This window comes from Cupressus sempervirens, chromosome 6 (assembly GCF_028749045.1).
Source record: "Cupressus sempervirens isolate cs-2001-9-10 chromosome 6, ASM2874904v1, whole genome shotgun sequence".
Taxonomy (NCBI): domain Eukaryota; kingdom Viridiplantae; phylum Streptophyta; class Pinopsida; order Cupressales; family Cupressaceae; genus Cupressus; species Cupressus sempervirens.
In genome coordinates, this window is record NC_143123.1 from 205,248,184 (window position 1) to 205,263,756 (window position 15,573).

At 36.5% G+C, this 15,573-nt stretch overlaps 1 protein-coding gene across 1 annotated transcript in view; it reads left to right on the forward strand.

The window, feature by feature from the left end:
- MSH4 (MUTS-like protein 4) overlaps window positions 1-15,573 on the forward strand; it is a 342,254-nt gene that overhangs the window by 272,545 nt on the left and 54,136 nt on the right. The gene's annotated exons all lie outside the window — the stretch shown is intronic.

Sequence of the window (15,573 nt, forward strand, 5' to 3'; positions counted from 1 at the left end):
AATGTATAGCTTATCTTTGTCTACTGTACGTCCAACAACTTGGGGAGAGGTGAAACATTGTCAGGGGCTTAACTACCCAATCTTGGACCTTAACTTATTCCCCATACAATTTCCAACGAGAAAGGCCCTCCCTACCTAGAATTAGACTTGGAACATCTGTCATCTACTAAGCATCCTGGTATTTAAACACACCATTCGACTTGACAACAAGAGGGTACAATAACAGGATCATGCATGAGTTATTAAATGATATTATTCTAGATTTAATGTATCATATTTGACTTTTATTTTCTAAGTCATTGCAGATTCCATCTCACTTCACCTTTTTCCATGGCTATATAGCCGGTGAATCCTAGGTGTTTGAATCGGCTTTGTCTGTTGATTCCCAACAATTTCATGAATAACATATATGTTCTAGCTTATCACAAATTTGTGATTTGAAAAAAATATTCTTAAAGATTGTAGAATTTATTGTTTCATTAATTAATTTAATCATATCTGATTTCTCTTCTACATTCTTGCAAATTCATTCCTCCTCTTCACCATATCATGGAATCTTTGCCGGTGAATTCCTCGATGTTTAGAATCTATGAGTATTCTATTATTGTTTACACCTTTTCACCATTTCATGGCTTCTTTGCTGATGAATTCCTCAGTGTTTAGAGTATATGAGTATTTTGATCTTTGTTACAGAAATTATAATAGCATGTTTATTGATGTTGGTTCAAATACTCATTTCAGCTACTTATTCGATCTCATAATGATGTTACGATTTTACAAAGATAAAACTAAAAGGATCTCAATGACTATGAAATGCAAGAGGCCACCAGCAAGGTATTTGTATTAAAAACTAAGTATGTTCGGCTACATTCAAACTGCTACTTAAAGAAGTATGACTTATGATATTTGAATGCATGTAATGTTTCATTTATAGTCCTAGCATTTCATGTTTGGTTGCAGTCAAACTTATACTCTAGAAAAGAAAGAAATTCGAATATATATATTTTATTGTTCATATTTCTAGCAATGTAAAAGCCGGCTGCAATCGGTGTTATATTTAGAGAAGAAAGGAATTTATGAAACACAATGTATAAAAATCATAACCTGAGATTGGGCTTGATGTTTGTCAAGAGTGGCTCCTCCCGACCTTGGCCAGAACTCCTATATGGCAATTAGTTTCACCTACTAGCTTGGATTCTTGGTTTATGGATTGCAACAATGGCAGAGTAAGGAAAGATTAGTATATCATTGACTGAGTAGACGGATTATATGGCTCAGCTGGGAATATATATTCATGGCTTAGAATGATTACCTACAGCTTAAAAGAGAAAACGTATCAGACAAGGAGAGAGTGGTGTTGCTATGGTCGATTCACGGCTTCTTAAAGGCTAGTTGAGACTCCTCAAATTCTATTCATTACAAAAAGATTATTAGCGGATTCAAATTCCAAGTGTTAAAATTCCACTAAAACAAAAAGAGGGAAAGATAAATAACAGGTTGGAAGAAAGAGTTGGAAAGATTATAATTTGATTATTGTCAATTTATCATACCAAGAGTTAATCTATTTAAAGCAAAGAATATTAAAATGGAAAGAATAGAGTCGGAAGATTATAGTTCGAATATTATTATAATTTGGATGTTATTATATCTTGAATATTATTATTATAATATATACTTGCATACGTTCATGTAAGTATATCAATGGGGTGTCATCATTATATTAAGTTATGGTGCCATTTCCTTTTTATATTTATATGCACGTATATAAATATTTATTATGATGAAAGCTCAATTAAAATCCTTTGAGATACGATTTCTATTTTAACTCAATTATTTTATGTTTCTCAAATTATTTATTTAAATAGCTCATGCGGCTCCCACAGATGTATCATGTTTCAAGTCGCTAGGTCCTCAACCCATCTGCCTAGTGATGGTGATACTCTTGTGCCTAATTCTTTTCTGACAATGCTTCCACCCCTTCGACGTGTTTCCTGCATGGAAATTCTCCGAAATTAAATCATAACAAGTTATAAATAATCATAACGGCTAGCTGCCTTTTCAATTTTGGAATGGGCACCCTTGAATGTCCCAAAATACTAAACCAAATTGCTGAATGGAATTATGTTAAACAGTTTGCATTCAACCTCTTATTTCTCCGTTTAATGTTTTAAACCCCTTATAACTCCGGAAATCAAACGTTTATTTGTTTGTTGTGTTTTGTGCATGGAATTGGTATCATACAACATAAACAAGAAAGAAACTACAATAATATGCAAAGTGGAAATGAACTGCTACCAATAAAATGTTATTTTCAGAATTCATAAAACCAAATACATGGTAGATTTATCAACTCACTAATTACTTCAGCATTATTGACATAATACTCCAGCCCATGCTTTTGAACTTGCTACTATAGTGCCGCATGAATAGTGTCGCGTGAATAGTGCCGCATGAATAGTGTTGCTAAAGTACTTTGTACTTCAATCAGTCCACTACCTTCGTAATATCATTCCCTCAAAGCGGCATAAGCGTCGGACAAGTAGTGAAGAAGATATGAGCAAAATACCAAATCTGCCTGTAGTCCATCGAAATACTCTCCCATTTCCTATCAGGAATGGGCAAGGGCTGTAATAAACTTGTAGGAAATGTGTGCTCTCCCTTATTCTGTTGACAAACCACACACTCCCTGACATACCTCTGAACATCATCCTTGAGCCCTTTCCATGAAAACTGCTCTCAGATCTGCCTGTAGGGCTTGAAGACCCCTGGATGTCCAGTTGTGGGTGCATCATGAATGCCTTCAGTATCGCCTCTCTCAAATGTGATGACGGAATCAACTAAACCCTGTCCTGAACTCTGATCAATCCATCTATCACCTCATAGCGATCATCCTATATGGTACCTAAAATCAATCCAGAAGCCCAAGCATCTCCGACATACTCTACTATAATCCGATCTCTCCAATCTCCTGAAATCTCTGCCAGAGCACATAAGTGAGGTCTCCGAGATAAGGCATCAGCCACCACATTTTTCTTACCTTTGACAAACTCTATGTCAAAGTCATAAGCCTGCAATTTAGTCAGCCATTTTTGTTGCCAGTCATTAAGATCACGTTGGCTCATGAAGTATTTAATACTGTTGTGATCAGTCTTGATCACAAAACATCCACCTACCAAATATGATTGAAATTTGGCCAATGTATGCATTATGGCCAACGTCTCCCATTCATAGACAGAATAACTCTTCTCAACTCCCCAAAGCTTCCTACTCTTGAATGCAATGGGATGCTTCTCCTGCATCAATACTGCTCCAATCCCATCACCTGATGCATCACAATGAAGCTCAAAAGGCTTCGTGAAATCCAATAGAGCTAGAACTGGACATGAAGACATTACCTGCTTGAAATGCTCAAAACACCTCTGTGCTGCCCCTATCCACACAAAGGCTCCTTTCTTAGTAAGATCTGTCAAGGGTGTAGCAATCTATGAGAATCCCTTAACAAACCTCCTATAAAAACCACATAAACCAAAGAATCCCTTAAGCTGTGTAAGGTTTGTGGGAGTAGGCCACTCTGCAATAGCTCTAATCTTTTCAGGATCAACCCGAACACCATCTACACTAATGATATGCCCAAGGTAAAGGAGCTCAGTCATGCCAAACTCACATTTAGATTCCTTGGCATACAATGACTCTCTCCAGAATAGATAACACCTCCTCTAGATGATGTAAGTGCTCCTCCCAGGTCTTACTAAAGACCAAGATGTCATCAAAGAAGATCAAGACAAGTCTCCTCAGCTGCTTCTTGAATACCTAGTTCATACAACTCTGAAATGTAGCAAGTGCATTGGTTAGACCAAATGGCATAACCATGAACTCAAAGTGGCCATAGTGACATCGGAAAGCTGTTTTCTCAATGTCCTTTGCTCTTATCCTGATCTGATGGTATTCGGATCGCAAATCAATTTTGGTGAAGAAGCATGCCCCATGCAACTCATCAATCAGCTCATCAATCCTAGGAATGGGATACCTATTTTTAATTGTTTTCTTATTCAGTGCCCTGTAATCAATGCACATGCGCATCGTCCCATCCTTCTTCTTTACCAATACTACTGCTGAAGCAAAGTGGCTCTTACTGGGCATGATATGCCCCATCTCCAAAAAATCCTTAATCACCTTCTCTATCTCATCCTTGTGTTTCTTAGGATGACGATAGGGAGTAATCATAACTGGTTTGGCTCCCTCCTCGAGCTCAATAACATGTTCCATCCCTCTGTCTGGAGGAACCCCATGAGGAATATCGCTAAATACTTTAGCGTGTCTATCAAGTATCTTCTGGATATCTGGTGGATGACTCTTTTCTTGTGGCTCTGGTGAAGTTGGCATAATGTAGCACTTTGCCGCCCACTCTATGTCATCATGACAAAAAAGTCTCTGTATTCTCCTCAAGGACACTACTCTGCAACCTCTATCTGAAAGTCCTCTAAGTACCACAATTCTGCCTCATGCTGGAATCTCATCTCCAATTTCGCTAGGTTGAGTGTGAACTCAACTAGTGAAGCCATCCATGTCATGCCGAGGATGACATCATAATCTCCCATGTCCACAACATAGAACTCATCCTCCAACTCGTAGCCATCTCCAAACCTGATGCGAAGATTAGATATCTTCCGAGTGCATAATAATTTATCACTGTTAGCCACCATGACTCTAAACCCATCATGCTCCTCTGTCTGTAACCCTCTCCTGGCTACCAACTATGCATCTATGAAGTTATGTGTAGCCCCAGTGTCAATAAGAGATATCACTTTCTGCCCTGGATAGTACCCCTGACCTTAAATGTGATTTCCTTTTGGGCCCCTGTCAAGCGTGCCAACGATCTATCATCCTTAGGAATGCTGCTCTCCTCTATAGTGTTACCGTCATCTGAATCGGAGTGCTGATCCTCCCCCTCTGACTTTGACTCTTCTGCTGAAAAATACTCCATTTGATTTGCCTTAGCCTTGACAAAACATTTATGAGATAAGTCCCAAGGCTCTCTACAATGGAAGCACAACTTCTTTTTTCGAAGTTCATTCAAGGTTTCATTGTCTAGTCCTTTTGATCCTTCTTTGGGTTTGCTATACTCTTTCTGAAACGGATTTTTGTCTTTGTCCTTGCAGTAGGAAGAATCTGTTGAATGGTTTTTTCCTTTGTATACCGAAGGGGCTAAATCTCGTGCCTTTTTAGTTGCTTGAGCTAAGGTGAGTGGATCATGTCCCTTCACCCAACCTCGTAATGGATCAGCAAGACCATCACAAAATAACACCACTAATCTCCTAGGAGAGATATTAGTAACAAGTACAGACAAGTGTTGAAACTCGACAATGTAAGTATCCACAGAACCTGACTATTTTAACTGTGCTAGCTCCTTGAAATATAACTAGGGATCCCTAGTGTCAAATCTTTCAATCAATGTTTCGGTGAATTCCTCATAGGATGTAATTTGATTATGCCCCAAAGTCACCATGCAATGATGCCACCATTCATGTGCAACGCCATCCAAGTGCATAGCCGCATACTTGATAGCCTCCTCCTCAGGCATAGGATTTAGCTGCAAGTATGTATCTACCTTCTGCACCCAAGCTCGTGCAGTCATCTTCCCCGAAGCATCATAATAAGGTAAAGAAAGTTTTCCAACTTTCTTTCTCAGCTCAAAGTTTTGATTCCTCCTGCCTGCTCTAGGCATGTGTCTCCTCCTCAAGTCCATATAATCTCTGAGGGAAATATCCGCCTGAAACTCCAGTCCACTAGCCTCCCAGTCCCTCCTGAACTGATCCTGTAACTCAGTAATCTGCGGTTTGTTTACTAGTTGAACCGGATCTCTGGGTGGGAAAGTGGGTAGAAGAGGTCTCAAGCTCACAGTCCGCGCTGGGCGTGCAACATGTCTAAAGTTATCAGCCTCATTCCCATTGTTGCCGTGTCCATTATTACCATTAATGTTATTCTCAGGAGCATTTTTGTTGCCTTGGCCTCCATGGTTATTGTTTCCCCTATTGTTATTGTTTCCCTCATTGTTATTGTTTCTGTTGTTGGCATCACCTGGATTAATATTGACACCCATCTGTTTAGCCATGAGCTGCAACATCATGTCCATTCACCTATTCTGCTCCTGCTGCATACGCTGCCCTTGCTCTAATGTATCCAGTAACTGTCTGAACATTACCTCCCCCTGATCTGGACTGGCATTCCCGCCTCCGCCTAATCCTATATTCCTGTCATCTCGATCACCCATATTGTTGTCCTGATCAAAGAATATCTCCTCTGTGTCTGTATGGTTGGATTCAATCTCCACCTGCACAAATGTACTAGACTGTTTGCTTTGCAAGTCTGAAATCCTATTTTGTCTTGCTTTGGTATCACAAAAATTATAAGGCCCGTGTCGCATGCTCAAACATAAATTCTTAGCCTGTGTTTTATTTATTTATTTCTGATTTTAGTGTTTTGACATTTCGTCAAACACTTTTCCCTCTATCTGGCTGTTCCAAATTCCCTATAAGACCTCCATAGGATGGCAGGACTTATAGCTCTGATACCACTGGAATGGGCACCCCCTGAATGTCCCAAAAAACTAAACCAAATTGCTGAAAGGAATTATGTTAAACAGTTTGCATTCAACCTCTTATTTCTCCGTTTAATGTTTTAAACCCCTTATAACTCCGAAAATCAAACATTTATTTGTTTGTTGTGTTTTGTGCATGGAATTGGTATCATACAACACAAACAAGAAAGAAACTACAATAATATGCAAAGTGGAAATGAACTTCTGCCAATAAAATGTTATTTTCAGAATTCATAAAACCAAATACATGGCAAATTTATCAACTCACTAATTGCTTCAGCATTATTGACATAATACTCCAGCCCATGCTTTCGAACTTGCTACTACAGTGCCGCGTGAATAGTGTCGCGTGAATAGTGCCGCATGAATAGTGTTGCTAAAGTACTTTGTCCTTCAATCAGTCCACTACCTTCGTAATATCATTCCCTCAAAGTGGCATAAGCGTCGGACAAGTAGTGAAGAAGATATGAGCAAAATACCAAATCTGCCTGTAGTTGGAAATGCAACTAAACTGCCTGATAATGAAGCCGATAACAAAGAATTCCAAAGGCCAAACCCCAAGGGAATGACGTCTAGAATGTTACAAAAGAGGATAAACGTCCTCAAATGCCAAGAACGGAGCTGCAACTCACACACCAATTTCTTCTCATATTCAACCTATCTAATGAAGCCACAAATGCTTCCTTTTATTCTATTTCCAAGGGTCTGCTCAACTCATATGGGCAATGTGGGATAAAAGATGTGTAATATATAAAACATATATTAAAATACCCTTTATGTCTCCGTTGGGTACACATCCCCATAAAATAAATATTAAAGTAACACTTTAATATTTTACAATTAAATTAAACGTTACTTTAATAAAACTTCAGGCATTAAAATGTATTAGCAATCGGACTCCGAATAATGCGAGTGATAGCACATCGGAAAGCTCTCACCGAGGAGTATCAAATCTAATCACCAAAATTGACCTACACTGTGTCCTGCCGACTTACTAAAAATAGTAAGTATGCCTGAAACTAAGTAAATCAACTTTTTTTTGGCCCAAACTGGAAATTACTAGGCCAAAACACTCCAAGATCCCATTAAACCCTTCGTTAGCCCTTGGGACCATGTAGAACAAGGCTAACACACACACACTTGGTCAACTGCTAAAATGGGGACATTACAAATTCCATGAATTCGTGAGATCAACTAGCATGTTATCTTCACATGAAATTGTAACGACTAACCATTTTATCATTTCACAAGATTATAACCAATTTAACTGTCAACTGACTTCATGTGAATCTCAATGGCTATATTTCAAATTAAGTCAAAAATTGGGATGTAACAAATTTGAAAAAGTTTTGTATTGTTACCTACATTTTGTGGTGACAAAATGTAGGACAATAGGGATGACGATTAAAACCATAAGGGATTTTTTTATATAGAGAGACAAAATTCAAATGTACATATTATAACATTGATAAATCATTCACCATAGACATTTTAGAAGATGAATACATGGAATATTATCAAATGGAAAATACTAAGTACTTCCACTATAACAATATCACATACATATACAGTAAAAACCAATGCCTAAAGGCTCCAACTATCATGCATGAAATCAGAATGAAATAAAGAGAAGTCCAACTAAAATAGTTTGTAAATACTAAATGCAAACTTTCCTCATTGCTGCTGCTGCTCTATGTTTGTTTTCCTCGTCTTAGCAAGTATGTCAAATCAAAAAAATGAGTAGAAGAGTTAGAGTTTTAGTGTTTTAATGGACCATATATGGTTTGCATATTTTTATTATGTCATTAAGACAACTAGGGGCCCATACAGACAACAAAAATATTTACAAAATGATTTTTTGAGGTGTTTTGTCTTTACAAGATTGGCTAGAAATAAGGGATGGCCAAAAGTTTCAGGGATAGATAGGGTATGCAAAAACCTTCCTTGGTACTTTGGGCCGTCCACAAGTTGCCTACCAAAAACATTGGCCATTTCGAGAACATTTCCAAATTTGCCAAAAAGGGGACAATTCGTGGGACAACAAAAATTCATCCCCATTTCGTCCCCGGGATGGGTATGACCCCAAAACCAAAGTGGACACATCCCCGTGGAACGCTGTTCTTTTTCAATATATATATGCATGAAATGAAATACTGAAGTGTGCAGATAGATAATTCACACTAACACACCAACTACTAAAATTCCGAGTGTTTATCGCATGGGATAAACGGATTAATGCACACAGACAATAGACAAGAACAACAATACTCCTTTTATTATTCGCATATGCCAAAGACATTACATTATGCTTATGATGATTACAATGATCTCGAAGGGTGTATAAATACTTTCTAAAGAACCTTCCCGAAGGTGTCTGTCCGCTACATGACAATTACCGAAGGACCCATCGGCTACATAAAAAGAACCTTCCTAAAGGGACCCATCAGCTACATAACAATAAACTTTTCGAAGGGACCCGTCGGCTGATACATAATTTTACCAACAACATCATCCCCCAAAAAAAAAAATCGTCTTTGGACGACAATACAACAAAACTCAAAATAACAAATAATCCAAGTACATCACTACATAAATACTAAATAGCAGGATGGGTCCCTGGCATAGTGGTATACGCTCTCAACTCGTTCAGCTCCGCCCGCAGCTTGTAGACTTGTTCTTTCCTAACCTTCAGTTCTGCTTCTGCCTCCATCTGAAGCTCTAAAGCTGACTGCATCATGTCTACAATTTCCCCTAATTCTTTTTCCTTTGTGTAATGACCCTCTCTATAAAGGCCACAGAAACCCTCAAACTGAACTTAGGAATTTTGTCAAACACTTGGCGTGTAATAGTAACAATATTCAGAATATGGTAATTTCAGATTTGATACTTTCAGAATATAATCACAGAATTACAATATATATAAAGCCATTGAACTATATTTCAATTACAATGCAATAAATTCTGAAATTATTTTTATTACCAATTTTGGACTGATTATTACAATGATTGTATGACAGCAAATTTACCCAAAAATTGACATATATTTCAGAATGCAAGAACCTGGTTTGAAGAACTATGGAAGAACACCACGTTTTGCTGCAGATCGTTGATGAAGACCTCCAACCGCACCCCCAAACTGTCCTTAATTTGCTGCTGCTGCCCAAACTAGCAGGGCCGTACCAGGCCGTACCTGTACGGCTGCTGAAATAAAATAATATTAGGGTTTTGGGACCCCCAAAATGCAAGGAAAATGGGCGCCTAGGGTTAGGTAGTAACCCTGTAAAACCATAAAAAATAACTCCAAGGGGTTGAGGAGATATGAGCAATTATGTGGTTCCGAACCCTGCTTTGCCAATTCTGAAAATGCACTTATTCTGTCTTCAAACTCTTCTCAAATGCTTCTCCAATGATAGGGCAAATCTGAAATCCTTATTCCAACCAAAAACAAACCCTAACAACGAATTCTCAATAAGCTCCAATGAGATGGCTAAATACCAACTCCAATTATGCAACAATTCAGGTGATATTTCACACCCTCAAAGTCGCCAATCCAAGGGAGTGATTCGTTCCCAAAGATCGAATAATTTGCAGATCCAAAGTCCACAAATGTCTTCACAATGAAGAAGTAGAAGAGTTCTCCAATCCAAGCATGTCCAAATGAGAGGCCCAGCCCTCTATTTATTCACTTTTCTAAGAAGTTGCTAGAACTTCTAGAAACATCCTTTATAATTTCTCATTATAATGCACTTTTTATAATAAAGTAATTTTATAAAATAAAAAGTGCAACTCAAATTAAAATTATAACATGTGGGCCCCAATATCACATAATGATAAAATATAACCTCTTAACACTTCTTCAAGAGCAAGATATGACTATCTGATCCGCAGAATTGACTCTCTTTCCACACCATTTGCCTACGAGAGTCTGAAATAGGCAAATCCATGATCAATGCCATGTCGAACTAAAGAGGGGACATTACACTTTGCTACTGCCACTTGCTCCTTTTCAGTTGTGAATTGCTCCTTCGTCAAATCTTTTTCGTATTTCGCTTTCTATCGAGTCTTTGTTTGATTTTTGAAGCCTTCATTGTCCTTTTCTTTGCTTTTGAGTTTGCGTTTGTTGGTTTTTAGTCCTTTGGTCTTGCTCAAGTCATGGCTTTTGGTTGTCCGTTCGATTTGATCTAACCTAGAGCATAATCGAAGTTGTTAGTAAAGAATTATGGTCATTTTACTGTCTCAAAAGTTTACCATTTTAATGCAATAGCACGAATAAAAAATATAATGTTATATTTTTAATTTGACATTCACTGTTTGAGAAATATAACTTAAATTCACTTTATGTTATATTTTTAAGTTACTTTATCATTTAAAGTTTCACTTAAAGTAACTATAGTGCACTTTATGTTATAATTTTAAGTTGAGCTACTTTTTTATTTTTCAGTTAAAGTGACTATACAAACTATATAGTTTTAGTTTAATTTTTTATTTTTAAATCAAATACTCATTTAAATGTTACTTTTTAAATGATATTTATGTGTTATATTTTTAATATGATATATAAATATTGTTTATGTCCCATTAAAGTAACATTTTAATGAATTAAAATTAATATATATATGTTAAATGACTTTAAGTCATCAAAAGTGGACATTTTATATGCAATTACATGTAAAATCCATCAAAAGTGGACATTTTACATGTCACTGCATATAGAGTTCAACTTAAAAACATAAGTGGACCTTTTTGATGTTATTACATCAAAAGGCTATGAAAAGTGGACCTTTTTGATGTCATTACATCAAAAGGTAAGTTTTTCTGTCATTGCATCAAAAAAGTGAGATACAACTTTAAATATGCATTGCACCCCAAAAGGTCCAATTTTGACCTTATGCATATTTTGAAATGTGTTATGCACTCCAAAAAGTCTGATTTACTTTGTGGAGAATTAAGAACACATGCTTTCACTCTCCAAGAACTTGATTTTGCTCATCGTGAGAGATTTACTTGGTGGATTTGTATGAAACCTTTCCCATTAGGGTCGTTTTTGCTTGGCAATGGATTTTCTAACATCAATAATGGATTTATCTTGCTAAAAAACATTTTTTCCGAACTCCTTCCAAGGTCACATTTTTTGAAATATCTTCACAAAACATCATTTTTGGCCCAAAGAGGAATGAATTTGGCTTTTCAATTGTTTTACATTACATTGTGACTCATGTTTTGGTGTTTAAAAGCCAAAACATTTTTGTTTCATGCCTTTTATGATTCACGTTTTTTGTTTAAAATGCCCATGAAATTGAGGTTTTGATCTATTTGTATGTGTTTTGAAGCCACTTTTTTACATTTGGATTCATGTATATGCATTTGGGGAAGTTGTTTTTGCATTCACAAATCAAAAGTGATTCAAAAACATGCATTTTTTAGCCACGTTTTTGCAAAAACGTTCCAGATTTTTGCATTAAAAAGTCATGTTTTTGTTCAAAATACTCAAAAAATGGCATTTCAGCCCATACATTTGGATCAAGAGGGGTCTTTTGAGTTTTAATGTGTGCTCTTGTCTTTGGAGACCACGTTTTTGGCATTCTCATGTCAAATTTGACCATTGAATGTCCATTACATGCAAGAATGGAAAAAGTTAAAGTTGTTTGAAAATACAGATTTGAGGGAGAATTGGTCTTCAAGTTTATAAAACTTGATATTTTGGCTCTTTAACCTCCAAGTAAGTGGACATTTTCAAACTTGCTTATCAATTTATGCTTGTCTTATTATTTTCATGCATATTATGGCTTGTTATTGCACACTTGTCCATATATATGCCATGAAAAGTGCATTTTGTATTTAAAAATGAAGAAATTGTTCATTTCCACACTTTTGGAATTTTCCCAAATTGCAAATTTGAATTTGCAATTGAAAGCAATTGGCATATTGACATGTTTGAGTTTAAGACCAAAGGCATGTGTTTGTTTTGTGCTTGTTTTTTGTTGTTTACTTGCTTGCTTTTTCATTTTTTTTTTCTTTTGAAAGAAATTGCAAGTTCTTTCCCAAGAACTTGAGCATGTTTCACTTCACTTTACATTCCATTTCCATCTTTCCATATCACAACACTTCGCACCTCATTCGTCAAATGCAATTATATGTATTTCATCCCATCCACCATTCACACGTACATGTTATCCTTCTTCCATTTTCATTTCCACTCATTTCACTTTTCGCATCCATTCGCATGACATGATTACATGAAATGCCTTACGTGTAATTGCATCTAAAAGGTCCGATTTTAATTAAGAGTCACTTTTTGAAAAGTCAAAATGATATCATTTTCATCTTTCATGTACTTTGACTTCATCTTTTCACCAAAGGTGACTATAAAGCTCATTATCCCTCTTCTATTTTCCATTTCCATCTCTCCATATGCATTAACACTTCCATGAGCAAATACATGCTTTTACATGTTTCTACATCCTTCCATGCTTTGCATCTCATCCATCATTTGCATTTACATGTAAGGTGCATCCTCCATCCGCATTCGCATCTCTTCTCCTCTTTCATTCCTTGTTACATGTTGCACTTACATGTAGTCATTTTTCATGCAATAACGTTTTGAAAACCCTAAGTCACGTTTGGAAATCAACAATCTTCATTTGCATGCATTCTCATTTGCCAAGCAATTTACTTCAAAAAAAAAAAAAAAAGAGTTAAAGGTGCTAATGGAAAGTTATTCCGAGTTTAAATCAGGACATCATCAAGAAGGTTTTCAAAGTGTCAGAGAATCTAGACTATGCTGATCTACGAAGAAGAATTCACAACTTGAACGAGAAAAGCTGGATCACATCAAGTTTCCACATGACAACGGACAATTCATCAAAGTCGGAGGTTATCAAAAGACGCAACACTATGGTTATCAAGGTGAATGCAGCAGTACAAAGTACAGGAACTTCTGATCCTGTGATCATCCAATATTGCATCGTCAAAGTGCAAGGCCCTTAAGAACAATCCCTAGGATTGTTTCCTTCTTTTCCGTCTTTTTTCTTTTTCTTTCATATTTGTAATTGGAGAGAATGCATTACATAAAAACATGTAATTAAATGTAGTGCGAGTTTCATGTACATAAGAAGGTGTAATGCGAGTTGCACATACAATTGTATGTAACCCTATTTTTTCTCTTTTAGTTAGACTAGGTCAAAGTTGGTTGAGTTTCTCCCACTTTTTCCTCCATCTTTTTCTCAACTCCTGTTTCTATATAAAGGAGTGGCCCCTCATTGTAAAAATCATCTTTTGTTGTATGCAAGAAAGCTCTGGCACATTTGTACTAGCATAACTTTGATAGTGTAGTACGAATTTGGGAGGAAAGTGAATAAAAGAAGCAATTGAATTCGAAGCTTTGACTGGAAGCAATTGTGATAGAGAAAATTAGAAGCTTTGACTTTTATTTGTGCCTATTGTCTTTGATTCATGTTATTATTGTGTGTTCAATAATACAGCATAGTGATTTAAGAAGCAATTGGAACTGAAGCTTTGAGTGGGAGCGGTTGTGGAAATATATAGCTAGATTCTTTGTCTGTAGCTTATACTTCTTTCTTAATTCGCAAAATAGTTTAGTATTCTTACTTTTAGGAGTCTTTGTGTCCTAATCGTAAATTTTTTCCATATAGAAGTACGACTCGACTTAAAGCCAAACCGGTACGTTTTTAGCTAGCCTTTGAGTTAGTGAAGGTTTATCGGTATCACTGTTTCCAGCTCTTGATAGAAGTGTAGTTAGAGATTCACCCTACCCATTACTTGCTCCATGAGTAAGTGGATTCTTTCTTGAAAGATAAGAAGAAAGGATATTGGTAACACCCATTTTATAAAATCTCTCGACTTCTTGCTTACCTTGAGTTGATCCAAGGAATAGTGAGAAGGGGGAGCCTTCACTTTAAGATAAGAGAGACTCTGTCTCACACGCTGTGGCTGGTCATCCTATTTTGCAATTGGATTTTTACCCAAAACTGTTGGTTGCAAAATATCCACCCAACAGTTTTTCGAACACCAAATACGAAAAAACAAATAGAAAACCAAAATTTGGAAACAAAATTAAAATTCCATGCCCCCAGATGCTTCGACATCAAACATTTACCTAAATTGCATTGCATTATGCATTTACTCACCCACATAATAAAAAATCATACAAAGTTTGCAGGATTAGGTTAAAAAATGCTTGTTTGGGAAATTTTTTAATGGAAAAAAGATGGCAAAAAGTTTCTGGTAACACAGTGTAGGTTTTGACCCGTGAGTTTTTTATCTATAATTACAATTGATTTTTTTGGCATTTTGAGGCTCTAAATTTAAATCAGCAATGTGGATTTTCGATACGTATGTCTTGACTGGGGTTCGATGTCTCTATTTTGTACTCTTTACAAAAAAAAATTGCAAGGGTAGGGCCACAATAATGGTTCCCACTTTCCATCACGAAGAAATTGGATGGAAAGTAGAAACACCCTATTTTAGAGGCATCAAATGAAGCCCGACCTTCGAATGAATGTCTCTAGTGTGGATTTTTGATACACATGTCTTGACTGGGGTTCGACGTCTCTGTTTTGTACTCTTTACAAAAAAAAGGTCAAACATTAGAGAGATTGTAGTTTTTCCATGTTTGCCAAATTGGGAACATTACATGCTCCTATGGTTGCTCTAATCTTTTATTTCAAGGCAAAACTCCCTCTTGAGAGTTTTCCAACACTAGGGTTATGGAGCACAAATAATCCCCCATAAATCTACTCAAAATCCCCTAGACTTATTGACAATGCTCTAGAAATGTTCTCAAACTTGTTGATAATGCTTCAAATTTTTGCAAAATATATTAGCACATTAACTATTTTTCTCCTTCCATATAGTGTGATTCCCTTGTCTTTTTCTTATAATCATCTTCCTACATTGGTGAAAAAGAATCATGAAACACCACCCATCTTCCATTGACTCTACATTTTATTTAACCT